Source organism: Callithrix jacchus, chromosome X, assembly GCF_049354715.1.
Source record: "Callithrix jacchus isolate 240 chromosome X, calJac240_pri, whole genome shotgun sequence".
NCBI classification, from domain to species: Eukaryota; Metazoa; Chordata; class Mammalia; order Primates; family Cebidae; genus Callithrix; species Callithrix jacchus.
Genome location: NC_133524.1, coordinates 80,198,139 through 80,212,043, shown reverse-complemented (window position 1 = coordinate 80,212,043; position 13,905 = coordinate 80,198,139). Strand labels below are relative to the sequence as shown.

Here is a 13,905-nt window from a genome sequence, read left to right as displayed (position 1 = left end):
AATCATTCAACTATAAAAACACATGCACATATATGTTTATTACAGCACTATTCACAATAGCAACGACTTGGAATCAATCCAAATGTCTGTCAATGATAGACTGGATTTAAGAAATTGTGGAATACATACTCCATGGAGCACTATGCAGGCATAAAAATGATGAGTTTATGTTGTTTGCAGGGACATGGATGAAGCTGGGAACCATAACTCTCAGCAAACTAACACAAGAACAGAAAACCAAATATTCCATGTTCTCACTTATAAGTGGGAGTTTAATAATGAGAACATATGGACACAGGGAAGGGAACATTACACACCAGGGCCTGCTGGGGAGTGGAGGGCTAGTGGGGCTAGGGAAGGGATAGCATTAGGAGAAATACCTAATGTAGATGATGAATTCACAGGTGCAGCAAAACACCATCGCATGTATATACATATTTAAAAATCCTGCATGTTCTGCACATGTATCCCAGAACTTAAAATATAATTTTAAAAAAGGTTAAAATTAGCTAAATAAAAGGTAGTTACAATATGGTAACCCTAAAACATGGCACAAATCATAATCAAAATATCAGTTAAAAGATGACAAGCCACTTTTGAGTGAAGTAACCAAGGAAAAACTAAGTATTGGGTGTCTTACATAAAAAAAAATCAGTAAGAGGGGTTACTAAGCCAGCCCCCTCATGCTACTCACCACTATTTTGTGCTAGGCCATGTTCTAGTCATTTTATAGATATCATCTTATTTTGTCCTCACAAAAACCAGACATGAAAGGTACAATTATCAGCTTCATTTTATGGCTAAGTTAAATGACAAAGGAAAAAGCAATTTGCCCCAGGTTGCATAGCTATTGGCAAGATTTCAAAACTAGGTACTTTGAATGCAGAGTGCACTCTTATAGCCACAGCATTCTATTTATATTTTACAAAGAGACTATGAACTTTCTTGACTTAGAAACTTTCCAAAAATGGTTTTCTTTTATTTGCATGTCCATTTCCACAATCTCCTCCTGTAGAGAAGTTTAATTGCTTCTTTGAGGCTCTTTTCAAAAATGAAAAATAAATATTTTTTATATACTTGAATGATATCTAGTTATTTCCTTGCTTTTATAATCATGGTGCATAATTTAACTTGTATAACTGTTTTATTCTATAGTTTCTTCTTATGTAAAATAAGTATTAAAATTAGAACTTGACTCATAAGGTAGTTGTGAGGATGAAGTAAAAAAATGCATGTAAAAAGCTTAACAATTGACTTGATGTATTATAAGCTATTAGCAATTAGTAAGAAATCTTCATGGGTATTTATTATTTTAAGATAGCCATGCATTACAATTATATATATATATATATGTGCGTGTATATATATATATATATATACGTATATATATATATATATACACGCACATATATATATATATACGTGTATATATATATATATACGTATATATATATATATATATACATGCACATATATATATATGCATGCACATATATATATATATATATGCATGTACATTCCCATCTCTCACTTGCTTGTAAGTTTTTGCTGGGTATAGTAAAGTTTTTCTCCCCTATTTTTTCTAATAAAATTATTTGTATATAACAGGTGCCAATAAGTATGTGTAATTGAATTACATGTTACATCAAATTTGAATTATTATGGAAGAGGGTAGTAATAAAATCTTATAGCCTTTTAGTCCACTGAAAAATAAAATTTAGTATCATTTCAACAGAAGAAACTATACCAAAATAAAATAATATATATTCAAATAAAGAATATGTGTGTTTACCGATAATCACATTACTTCTTGAAAAAAAAGAATCCGTGGAGAGGGGACTCAAGATGGCGCTGTGAGAACAACCCAAGATTGAAGCTCTCGCTGGATCCGCGGAGAGGGTGAGTTGGGGATGCATTTCCAGACGGATCTTAGTTGCCCACAGAAGGGGGAAATTCCCAGGTATAAAAGAGACGTGGGACGCCAGGCAGAGGTCTCGGCTGGTGTAGCCGGCAGCCAGTGCGGCTCCGGTTCACGCCGGAGTGCAGAGGCACTACACAGCGCTCCATACAAAAGCACACTGTTATGGGTGCCCTGTTGAACAGGCAAACTGACACCTGAAAGGGCGGAACTTGAGACTGAACGGGACTTGGGCAGTGAGCCAGCCAAGGAAATCCCAGGGACAAAGCGTTTGGGCTAGCACAGTGCGACAAACAAAACGTCAATTCCAAAAGCTCCCGGGGAGGAGGTTTTCTTAAACCACACCTTCGCGGGGAAGGGGCGCCTGCCATTACCGAGGTAATCAGCCCCCACAGAGGTACATGCACATTGCTGACGTAGCCAGACGTTGCCGAAGCAACCCGGTACAACAGAGAGACTCCGCTACAGGGCGTAGCCTGTGGCAACAGGGCGGAGACCGCAGCAGAAGGGCAGAGCCTGCAGCAACAGGGCAAACCTCACACCAGCAGGGCGAAGCCTAGGCAGGAAAAGAGTGACTTGACTGCCTCCAAGCTGGGCAGGACAGCGAGGCGGACATTCACAAGGAAAGCCTCAACCCCCCCCAAACACAGCATCTGAGAAGAAAAAGGGTTTTTTTCAGCCTAACAGCCCTGAATGAACAACAGAGCTCACAGCTCAGCACTTGAGCTCCTACAAAGTACAGACTGTCTCCTCAAGCAGCTCCCTGACCCCTCTATATCCAAAAGACTGACATTTGACAGGCATCATTCTGGGACAAAAATAGCAGAAAAAGAATCTGGTAGCATCCCTCGCTTTTCCACAGCTGCTATAGGTGCACCCCGGACAAGCAGGGCCTGGAGGGGACCTCAGAAGTCATACAGCACAGGGGCTAGACTGGGAGAAGAAAAACCAAGTAAGAGAAATACTTCATCACCAACAATCTGGGTGTCCACTCAGAGACCCAATTGAAAAGTCAGCAACTACGCAGACGACAAGTGGATAAATCCACAAAGATGGGAAGAAACCAGAACAAAAAGAAGAAAAACACCCGAAACAAGAACACCTCGCCTCCTACAAAGGACCAAAATTCCTCACCAGCATGGGAACAAAGCTGAAAGGAGAATAACTGTGATGAAATGATGGAATTAGATTTCAGAAGGTGGATAATAAGAAACTTTTGTAAGCTAAAAGAACATGTATTAAATCAATGCAAAGAAACTAAGAACCTTGAAAAAAGATATAAAAAAAGACTTGAGGAAATGATAACAAGAATGGATAATTTAGAGAGGAATATGAATGAATTAAAGGAGCTGAAAAACACAATACGAGAACTTCACGAAGCATGCACAAGTTTCAATATCTGAATTGACCAAGCAGAAGAAAGAATATTTTAAGTTGAAAACCAACTCAATGAAATAAAACGAGAAACCAAGATTAGAGAAAAAAGCGCAAAAAGGAATGAACAAAGTCTCCAAGAAATGTGGGACTATGTGAAAAGACCTAACCCACGTTTGATAGGTGAACCAGAAGGGGACGAAGAGAATGAATCCAAGCTGGAAAATACTCTTCAGGACATCATCCAGGAAAATTTCCCCCACCTAGCAAGACAGGCCAACACTCAATTGCAGGAAATACAGAGAACACCACAAAGATATTCCGCAAGAAGAGCAACCCCAAGGCACATAATCGTCAGATTCAACAAGGTTGAAATGAAGTAGAAAATACTAAGGGCAGCCAGAGAGAAAGGTCGGGTCACCCACAAAGGGAAGCCCATTAGATTCACAGCAGATCTCTCGGCAGAAACACTACAAGCCAGAAGAGTGTGAGGGCCAATATTCAACATTCTTAAAAAAAAGAACTATCAACCCAGAATTTCATATCCAGCCAAACTGAGAGTCATAAGTGAAGGAAAAATAAAAACCTTTCCAAACAAGCAAGTACTCAGACATTTTGTCACCACCAGGCCTGCTTTACAAAAGCTCCTAAAAGAGGCACTACACATAGAAAGAAACAACCAGTACCAGCCATTCCAAAATCACACTAAATGCTAAAGAGCTTCAACATAATGAAGAATCTACAATAACTAAAGGGCAAAACAGCCACTTAGCATCAAAATGGCAGTATCAAATTCACACATAACAATATTAACCCTAAATGTAAATGGACTAAATGCACCAATCAAAAGATACAGACTGGCAAATTGGATACAAATCCAAAACCCATCAGTGTGCTGTATCCAGGAAACCCATCTCACATGCAAGGATACACAAAGGCTCAAAATAAAGGGATGGAGGAAGATTTACCAAGCAAATGGAAAGCAAAAAAAAGCAGCAGTTGCAATTCTCATCTCTGATAAAATAGACTTTAAAGCAACAAAGATCAAAAGAGACAAAGAACGCCATTACATAATGGTAAAAGGATCGATACAACAAGAAGAGCTAACGATCCTAAACATATATGGACCCAATGCAGGAGCACCCAGGTACATAAGGCAAGTTCTTAATGACTTACAAAGAGACTTAGACTCCCACACAATAATAGTGGGAGACTTTAACACTCCACTGTCAATATTAGACAGATCAACCAGACAGAAAATCAACAAGGATATCCAGGGCTTGAACTCAGACCTGGAGCAAGAAAACCTGATAGACATTTACAGAACTCTCCACCCCAAATCCACAGAATATACATTCTTCTCAGCACCACATCACACCTACTCTAAAATTGACCACATAATTGGAAGTAAAGCACTCATCAACAAATGCAAAACAACTGAAATCATAACAAACAGCCTCTCAGACCATAGTGCAGTCAAGTTAGAACTCAGAATTCAGAAACCAACCCAGAACCGCACAGCTTCATGGAAACTGAATAACTGGCTCTTGAATGTTGACTGGATAAACAATAAAATGAAGGCAGAAATAAAAAAGTTCATTGCAGCACTGTTTACAATAGCAAAGACCTGGAATCAACCCAAATGCCCATTGATAACAGACTGGATTGAAAAAATGTGGCACATATACACCATGGAATATTATGCAGCAATCAGACATGATGAGTTTGTGTCGTTTGTAGGGACATGGATGAATCTGGAGAACATCATCCTCAGCAAACTGACACAAGAACAGAAAATGAAACACCACATATTCTCACTCATAGGCGGGTGATGAAAAATGAGAACACATAGACACAGAGAAGGGAGTACTAAACACTGGGGTCTATTGGGGGGAAAAGGGGAGGGCCAGCGGGAGGGGGTGGTGGGGAAGGATAGCCTGGGGAGAAATGCCAAATGTGGGTGAAGGGGAGAAGCAAAGGAAAGCACACTGCCATGTGCATACCTATGCAACTGTCTTGCACGCTCTGCTCATGTACCTCAAAACCTAAAGTCCAATAAAAAATTAAAAAAAAAAAAAAAGAAGTTCTTCGAAACCAATGAGAACGAAGACACAACATGCCAGAATCTCTGGGACACATTTAAAGCAGTCTCTAGAGGAAAGTATATAGCAATAAGTGCCCATATGAGGAGAATGGAGAGATCCAAAATTGACACCCTATCGTCAAAATTGAAAGAGCTAGAGGAGCAAGATCAAAAAACTCAAAATTCAGCAGAAGACAAGAAATAACTAAGATCAGAGCTGAACTGAAGGAGACTGGGGCACAAAAGCACTTCAAAAAATCAATAAATCCAAGAGCTAGTTTTTTGAAAAGATCAACAAAATAGACAGACCACTAGCCAGATTGATTAAAATGAAAAGAGAGAACAACCAAATAGACGCAATAAAAAATGATAAAGGGGAAATCACCACAGATTCCACAGAAATTCAAACCATCATCAGAGAATATTACAAACAACTCTATGCACATAAACTAGTAAAGCTGGAAGAAATGGATAAATTTTTGGAGTCCTGTGTCCTCCCAAGCCTAAACCAGGAGGAAGCTGAAACTATGAATAGACCAATAACAAGGTCAGAAGTCGAGGCAGCAATTAAGAGCCTACCACACAAAAAAAGCCCAGTTCCAAATGGGTTCACAGCCAAATTCTACCAGACACACAAGGAGGAGCTAGTACCATTTCTTCTAAAACTATTCCAAATAATCCAAAAAAAGGGAATCCTTCCCAAATCATTTTACGAGACCAACATCATCCTGATACCATAACCCGGGAGAGACCCAACAAGAAAAGAAAACTTCAGGCCAATATCCATGATAAACATAGATGCAAAAATCTTCAATAAAATATTCGCAAGCTGATTGCAACAGCAAATCAAAAAACTTATTCATCATGATCAAGTAGGATTCATCCCAGGGATGCAAGGCTGGTTCAACATACGCAAGTCTATAAATGTAACTCACCACATAAACAGAACCAAAAACAAAAACCACATGATTATCTCAATTGACACAGAGAAGGTATTTGACATAATTCAGCAGCCCTTTATGCTAAAAACCCTCAATAAACTCAGTATCGATGGAACGTATCTCAAAGTAATAAAAGCTATTTATGACAAACCAACAGCCAATATCATACTGAATGGGCAAAACCTGGAAGCATTCCCTTTGAAATCCGGCACTAGACAAGGATGCCCTCTCTCACCACTCCTATTCAATATAGGGCTAGAAATTCTAGCCAGAGCAATCAGGCAAGAAAAAGAAGTAAAGGGTATTCAAATAGGAAAGGTGGAAGCCAAATTGTTTCTATTTGCAGATGACATGATAGTATACCTAGAAGACCCCATCGCCTCAGCCCAAAATCTCCTGAAACTGATAAGCAACTTCAGCAAAGTCTCAGGATATAAAATCAATGTCAAAAATCACAAGCATTCGTCTACTCCAATAACAGACTTAAAGAAAGCCAAATCAAGATCAATCTGCCATTCACAATTGCTACAAAAAGAATAAAATACCTAGGAATACAACTCACAAGGAACGTAAGGGACCTCTTCAAGGAGAACTACAAACCACTGCTCAACGAAATCAGAGAGGACACAAACAGATGGAGAAATATTCCATGTTCATGGTTAGGAAGAATTAACATCGTGAAAATGGCTATACTGCCCAAAGTAATTTACAGAATCAACGCTATCCCCATCAAGCTACCATTGACTTTCTTCACAGAACTGGAAAAAACCACCATGAACTTCATATGGAACCAAAAGAGAGCCCGCATAGCCAAGTCAATTCTAAGCAAAAAGAACACAGCGGGGGGCATCACACTACCGGATTTCAAACTATACTACAAGGCTAATGTAATCAAAACAGCATGGTACTGGTACCAGAACAGAGATATAGACCAATGGAACAAAACAGAGGCACCAGAGGCAACACAACATATCTACAACTATACAATATTTGATAAACCTGACAAAAACCAACAATGGGGAAAGGATTCCCTGTTTAACAAATGGTGTTGGGAAACCTGGCTAGCTATGTGCAGAAAGCAGAAACTGGACCCCTTCCTGACACCTTACACTAAAATTAACTCCAGATGGATTAAAGACTTAAGCATAAGACCCGGCATGATAAAAACCCTAGACGGAAATCTAGGCAAAACTATCCAGAACATAGGAGTAGGCAAGTACTTCATGAACAAAACACCAAAAGCATTGGCAACAAAAGCCAAAATAGACAAATGGGACCTAATGAAACTCCACAGCTTCTGCACAGCAAAAGAAACAGTCACTAGAGTGAATTGGCAACCAACAGAATGGGAAAAAATTTTTGCAGTTTACCCATCTGACAAAGGGCTGATATCCAGAATTTACAAAGAACTCAAACAGATTTACAGGAAAAACACAAACAAGCCCATTCAAAAGTGGGCAAAGGATATGAACAGACACTTTATGAAAGAAGACATATATGAGACCAACATTCCTATGAAAAAATGCTCATTGTCACTGGTCATCAGAGAGATGCAAATCAAAACCACATTGAGATACCATCTCACGCCTGTTAGAATGGTGATCATTAAAAAAATCTGGAGACAACAGATGCTGGAGAGGATGTGGAGAAAAAGGAACACTTTTACACTGTTGGTGGGAGTGTAAATTAGTTCAGCCATTGTGGAAGACAGTGTGGCGATTTCTCAAGGCCTTAGAAATAGAAATTCCATTTGACCCAGCAATCCCATTACTGGGTATATATCCAAAAGACTGTAAATCGTACTACTATAAGGACACATGTACACGAATGTTCATTGCAGCACTGTTTACAATAGCAAAGACCTGGAATTAACCCAAATGCCCATTGACAATAGACTGGATTGGAAAAATGTGGCACATATACACCATGGAATATTATGCAGCAATCAGAAATGATGAGTTTGTAGGGACATGGATGAATCTGGAGAACATCATCCTCAGCAAACTGACACAAGAACAGAAAATGAAACACCGCATATTCTCACTCATAGGCGGGTGATGAAAAATGAGAACACATGGACACAGGGAGGGGAGTACTAAACACTGGGGTCTATTGGGGGGAAAAGGGGAGGGCCAATGGGAGGGGGAGCTGGGGAGGGATAGCCTGGGGAGAAATGCCAAATGTGGGTGAAGGGGAGAAAGGAAGCAAAACACACTGCCATGTGTGTACCTACGCAACTGTTTTGCATGTTCTGCTCATGTATTCCAAAACCTAAAATGCAATAAAAAATTTAAAAAAAAGAATCCTTATGATCAAGAATAAAAATATATTAAAGTAACATTTTTATTTATATTGCTGCATTTGCATAATTAATAAATTTTATTTTTTCTATTTTCTTTTAAAGTAGTATTTTTTCTCATGAGTTGCACTTCTAGAGGCTTTAAAAGTATTGTTCAGCATGTGTTACATACATTAGCTATGGTGATGTAAAGTATTTTGAAAGCTGGGTCTTTGAAAAATTAATGTTCATGCTGTGTTAACATTATTATTTTTATGAATCATCTGTAGGTTATTCATTGAGCAAGATATAGTTAGGACTGATTCTTGGGAAAAACTTTGTAACTAAATAGAACTGAACCTTCATTGGGCAAGTTACTGATTGGCAATTGTCCTCTGGAGATTTGGGAAAAATATATGTATACATCTAGATTAACATTGATCACTTTAGTGCACTATAAAGAATTGGCATTTGTCCTGGCTTCAGATAAACCTTTGAAGTAAAGAATGGTTATATCCCACAGTTCTTTCCATTAGCTTACTGGTATTTCTCTTAAAACTGAATTTAATTCGCTTAAAGCACGGTAACCAGGAAGAAAAAAAAAGAAATCACAATGCAAATCAAAGCCTCATATTTGAAGCCCAAAGAAAACTCTTTTGAGGTAGTGGCTAGGGATTTAATTAGTATCCGGAGAAAGCATTATGCTGCTTACACCTTTTTTTAAATTTTCTGAACTTTAAATGTATTTCAATTATGCAATTTCGAGGAACGATTGCCACCAAACTTGATAAAGACAAGCGTGTTGCAATTATATCATTCACATTTAATAAAGTGCTTAATATAGTAGATCTTATGTATCAAATAATGTTAGCTTATGACATTTAATTGCCTATAGAATACAGCTAGTTCCCAAGAGGCTAATTGGTTTGCATTAGTTGTTCAGGTCAACTGCTTCAAAAACACAGATTGTAGATCTACTGGTAGATTGCATTACACCATTTAAATAAATGGTCGCAATTTGTCAATGTCATCTTAGCATTAACATTTTCTTTGAAACACTAGGAAACAGTAATTTTTTACTAAATTGATCTTTTCTTTTTTAGAATGTGATGACCTAAATCTTCTTGTTTGTAGTAGGTAATGCTTACATGTCATTTATAAATTATATTTATTAAGGCTATTTTTTTAAAGTGGGACAAAAAACTATGGAAACAACAGAGTTTATTGATAAAATACAAACTATATTAAATGCTAAAATAATGGATTACAGTAATATGGCCTAAAGGTTAGAAAAAATATTTATCATAGTAATTTTGATAACTTCATATACCATTACTCTGAAAAAAACTCTAACCAAGACTACATATATCCCCCTAATCAACATTTATCTCATAGTCAAAGTGGTTTTTTCAGTTGTTTTATTTCAGTTTTGTTTTTCATTATTATTTAGGAATTCTACTGTTGATACTAACTACTAGAATGTCAATGTGATTTAGTTCATTTATGAAGACCATGCAAAATAAAATAATACTATAAAATTCTCAAAAAACAGAGGAGTTGGGGAGTAACATTAAGTACAGAGGACAAATTAAAAAATTGAGGTTCATTAGTATGGAAAGACAAGTGCTGATAAGGGAAGTGATCAAAGTCCACAAACCAAGAAAATATACATTGAAAAAAAATCCCACAGACTATTTCCACAACCAAATCCTGTTAAAGTAAAATGAAAAAACTTCTTTTGTTGCTTGGAAATGAGATTTCCAGGAAAAATGAAAATAATTCTTACTTTACCTAATAGGAAAAAAGTGTGGAACCTCTTGTCTTGAGATGTAATTATAGTCTGAGAAAATAATTTCTAAAAGTTCTCTGTTAAGTAGTAATTGGGAGTTCATACCAAGGAATCAAGAATCAGGTTTAAGGCCTGGATTAGTTCCTTCTCACACTGGTATGAATAAATATCTGAGACTGGGTAATTTATAAAGAAAAGAGGTTTATTTGCTCAAAGTTGCACAGGCTGTACATAAAGTCTGATGCTGGCCATTTGTTTGGCTTCTGGGCATGCCTCAGGAAAGTCACAATCATGGTAGAAGGCAAAGGGGGAGCGAGTCACCTTACGTGGTCAGAACCAGAGAAAGTGAGAATGACAGGGGAGGTGCTACACACTTTTAAACAACAAGAACTAGTGAGAACTCACTCACTATACAGTACCAAAGGGGATGGTACTACAACATTCATGATAACTCTGACAACCTAATTCAATCACTTACCACCAGGCTTCATTTCCAACATGGGATTGCAATTCAACCTGAGGTTTGGCTGAAAACAGATCCAAATCTTATATTTCTGCCCCAGGTCCCACCCAAATCTCATAAACTTTTCACATTTAAAAATACAATCATGGCTTCCTAACAGTTCTCCTAAGTTTTAATTACAAAATACAAAGTCCAAAGTATCATCTGTAATAAGGCTAGTCTCTGCCTATGGGCATGTAAAATAAAAAACAAGTTAGTTACTTCCAAGATACAATGGGGTATAGGAATTCAGTAAATACTCCCTTTTCAAAAGAGATAAGCTAGCCAAAAGAAAGGAGCTACAGGCCTCATGCAAGTCTGAAGCCCTGAAAAGCAGTCATTAAATCTAAAAGCTCCAAAGTAATTTCATTTCACTCCATGTGTGACACCCAGGGCACACTGGTGCAAGGGGTAGGCTCCCATGTCATTGGGCAGCTGTGGTTTTGCAGGGGTAAATCCTGGTGGCTGCTCTCATGGCCTGATATTGTGTGTCTGTGGCTTTTCCAGGCACAATGTTCAAGCTGCCAGTGGATCTACCATTCTGGGGTCTAGATGATGGTAGCCCTCTTCTCATAGCTCCACTATGTCTCAGTGGGAACTCTGTGGGTGCTCCAACCCCACATTTCCCTTGTCCAATGCCCTAGTAGAGGTTCTTCATGAGGGATCCACCCCTGCTGTAGGCTTCTGCCTGTGCATTCAGGCTTTTCCTTACATCCTCTGAAATCTAGGTGGAGGCTCCCAAGATCAGCTCTTGCATTCTGTGCACTCACAGGCTTAAAACTATGAGAGAACTGCCAAGACTTACAATTTGCCCTCTGAAGCAGGAATCCTAGCTATACCTGGACCCCTTTGAGTCACAACTGGACCTGGAGCATTGGGAATGTGAGAAACAGTGTCCTGAGGCTGCAAAGGGCAGAGGTGCACTGGATTCAGCCCTCAAAACCATTCTTCTCTCCTAAACTTGCAGGCATGTGATGGGAGGGGCTACTGAAGGTCTCTCTATTGCCTTTGAAGCACTTGGCTTCTTTACCCTTATGCAAATTTCTGTAGCTGCCTTGAATTCCTCCCCAGATAATTATTTTTTCTTTTTTGCCACATGGCCGGGCATCAAAGTTTTCAAACTTTTACATTCTATTTTCCTTTTAAATATAAGTTCCTGCTTCAGGTTATTTATTTGCTTATGTATATGAACATAGACTGTTGAAAGCAGCCAGGTCACTTGTGAACACTTTGCAGCTTAGAAATCTTTTCCATCAGGTACCTTAAATCATCACTCGCCAGTTCAATATTCCACAGATCTCCAGATTAGGCACACAAAATCACAAGTCTCTTTGACAAAGCATAGCAAAAGTGACCTTTAGTTCTGTTCCGAGTAAGTTCCTCATTTCCATCTGAGACCACCTCAACATGTCTGTCTCTATCCATATTAGTATCAGCATTTTGGTAAAAATCATTCAACAAACCTCTAGGAAGTTCCAAACTTTCCCTCATCTTCCTATCTTCTTCTGAACCCTCCAATGTTTTCCAACCTCTGCCTGTTACCCAGTTCCAAAGCCATTTCCAGATTTCCAGATATCATTGTAAAAACGTCCCACTTCTGGTACCAATTTACTGTATAAGTCTATTCTTTCACTGCTATAAAAAATAACTGAGACTAGATAATTTATGAAAAAAAGATGTTTAATTGGCTCATGAATCTGCAGGTTGTATATAAAACATAATTTTGGACATCTGCTCAGCTTCAGGGGAGGCCTCAGGAAATGTACAAACATGGTGGAAGGCAAAAGGGAAGTGAGTCACTTCACATTGCCAGAGCAGGAAGAACTCAGTATGATAGGGGAGGTACCACACACTTTTAAACAACCAGGTCTCATGAGAACTCACTACACAGTACAGAAGGGATGGTACTAAACCTTTTATAAGACCTTTGCTTCTAAAGCCATACCACTCTGAACGTGCCTGATCATGTCTGATCTTGGAAGCTAAGCAGGGTTGGGCCTGGTTAGTACTTGAATGGGAGACTGCTTGGGGACTATCAGGTGCTGTAGGCTTAAAAAAAAAAACTTTGCCCCCCCCCCCCATCCAATTCAATCATCTCCCTCCAGTCCCTGCCTCCAACACAGGATTCCAATCAACCTAAGATTCGGGTGAGTCACAGATCCAAACTTCGTCAAGATTTGTCTTATTTGTTCCTTCAACATATTTTCTGCATGTTTTCTATATGTCAGGCACTAGATACAGAACAATAAGTAAAACATCTGAACAACAAATACGCATCTCATGAAGCTGATAATCCAATAGAAGAGGCAAAAATTTAATAAATAATTACCCAACAAATATAAATTAATAATTTTCAAGTCATTTTAAGTTTGGGGGAGGAAAATACAAATTTCTGTTATTATGAGAGTAAAATAGTGGTGATGAGCTAGAACTGAGAGAGTTGAGTCAAGGAATATTTAAGGTCTAACATAAAATATGAGTAGAACTAAATCTAGGCAGAGTAGTCAAGGGAAGCATTGCAGACATAAGAATGTGTTTGTAAAGTCCTAATATAAATAAGAAGTGGTTGGTTGTGGTCGACCTGAGAGAAGGCCATTGTAACATGAAAAAGCAAGTGAGTGACATAACAGAAAGATGGAAGAATGGTCTGGGTGAATTTGTTTAGGGTATTTAATCATTTTAAAAGAGTTTCTTTTTGATTAGTAGTAAAAACTGGTGATAACAGTATTGAATTCTCACAGTTGTTTGCGTGAAGTAGATTAGATCAAGCACTTCTCTGAGTGCCTTGCAAATGATTGCCCAGGAAATGTTAAGTTTAACTATCATTATCAGTATTTGAGAAGAAATGTAGCCTAATCATCCTATCTTGTAGTCATGTATAACTGGAAATAAATTTGGCTCTACTTTCCGGTAAACTTGAGTAAATCATTTAGCCTCTCTTATAGACTCAGTTTCTTATCTGCAAAATAAGGATAGTAATAGTATCTACCTCATGAGCTAGTTTTGAGAATGAATTGAGA

The 13,905-nt window shown here is 38.3% G+C and overlaps 1 pseudogene; it reads left to right on the top strand.

Moving 5' to 3' along the window:
• Nucleotides 1–12,816: 12,816 nt before the first annotated feature.
• LOC118150781 (5S ribosomal RNA) lies at nt 12,817–12,936 on the top strand (annotated as a pseudogene).
• Nucleotides 12,937–13,905: the final 969 nt, after the last annotated feature.